Below are 1,820 nucleotides of genomic sequence, written 5' to 3'. Positions count from 1 at the left end.
TGGCCTACATTACCAGAAAAGCTGGCATCAGGTATCGGGGACGGGATAGCATTCTGATTGGAGAGTTCCCTGCACTAGGATTATTAAAGGGGAATTTGCATGTGAATCTGTTACCACATGGTCCTGACTCTTTGTGGATAAATAATTTTCTAAATTTAGATATCTAATAAATATCTTTTTGGGGTGTTTTAAAGAGTTCCTATGCCCAGAGAGAAAGTTCCATGCACCTTGTAAGAAAGGGGGTGGGGGGAATCAAGCCAAATTTTCTCTTTACTTTTGCTGGAAGACGCAGTAAACAGTGAGCGGTTTCTGGGTAGAGAGGCAAGGACATAAGACTGAATGCTCTGCTGAATTATTTAGGAGCATTAGAATGTAGATGTTAATGATAAATCCGGTGAGCAATCTCTGTCAGCAAAGGCTTTGGTCACTGAGGATATATGATTACTTTTAATAACAAATCTGATAACTGCTTAATTCTGCCCTTGTTTACTCCTTTTTAGGATAAGCATCATTAGACTGAAATCAGTTTAATTTTTTTTTTAAATCCCAGCAATGAGTATTCACATCTAATTGAAGTATGCACTATATGCACTATAAGGTGGGTAGAAAGCTGGCTAGATTGTCGGGCTCAACGGGTAGTGATCAATGGCTCCATGTCTAGTTGGCAGCCGGTGTCAAGTGGAGTGCCCCAGGGGTCGGTCCTGGGGCCCGTTTTGTTCAATATCTTCATAAATGATCTGGAGGATGGTGTGGATTGCACTCTCAGCAAATTTGCGGATGATACCAAACTGGGAGGAGTGGTAGATACGCTGGAGGGGAGGGATAGGATACAGAAGGACCTAGACAAATTGGAGGATTGGGCCAAAAGAAATCTAATGAGGTTCAATAAGGATAAATGCAGGGTCCTGCACTTAGGATGGAAGAATCCAATGCACCGCTACAGACTAGGGACCGAATGGCTCGGCAGCAGTTCTGCGGAAAAGGACCTAGGGGTGACAGTGGACGAGAAGCTGGATATGAGTCAGCAGTGTGCCCTTGTTGCCAAGAAGGCCAATGGCATTTTGGGTTGTATAAGTAGGGGCATAGCGAGCAGATCGAGGGACGTGATCGTTCCCCTCTATTCGACACTGGTGAGGCCTCATCTGGAGTACTGTGTCCAGTTTTGGGCCCCACACTACAGGAAGGATGTGGATAAATTGGAAAGAGTACAACGAAGGGCAACGAAAATGATTAGGGGTCTAGAGCACATGACTTATGAGGAGAGGCTGAGGGAGCTGGGATTGTTTAGTCTGCAGAAGAGAAGAATGAGGGGGGATTTGATAGCTGCTTTCAACTACCTGAAAGGGGGTTTCAAAGAGGATGGCTCTAGACTGTTCTCAATGGTAGCAGATGACAGAACGAGGAGTAATGGTCTCAAGTTGCAATGGGGAAGGTTTAGATTGGATATTAGGAAAAACTTTTTCACTAAGAGGGTGGTGAAACACTGGAATGCGTTACCTAGGGAGGTGGTAGAATCTCCTTCCTTAGAGGTTTTTAAGGTCAGGCTTGACAAAGCCCTAGCTGGGATGATTTAACTGGGACTTGGTCCTGCTTTGAGCAGGGGGTTGGACTAGATGACCTTCTGGGGTCCCTTCCAACCCTGATATTCTATGATTCTATGATTCTAAGTGGTATTTAGCTAGAGATAGGTGGAGAGAGGACTATTTTTTTGGAAAAGTGGACAGGTTATTTTTTCATTCTGAGTAGAAGGAGAGACTGTTAGTACATGCAACTGCAGGAGCAATTACTTTCAGTAACTAGACAGGTTTGGTTGTGTAGGC

This window comes from Dermochelys coriacea, chromosome 3 (genome assembly GCF_009764565.3).
Source record: "Dermochelys coriacea isolate rDerCor1 chromosome 3, rDerCor1.pri.v4, whole genome shotgun sequence".
In the NCBI taxonomy this organism is placed as follows: Eukaryota; Metazoa; Chordata; order Testudines; family Dermochelyidae; genus Dermochelys; species Dermochelys coriacea.
This window is presented reverse-complemented; position numbering follows the sequence as displayed.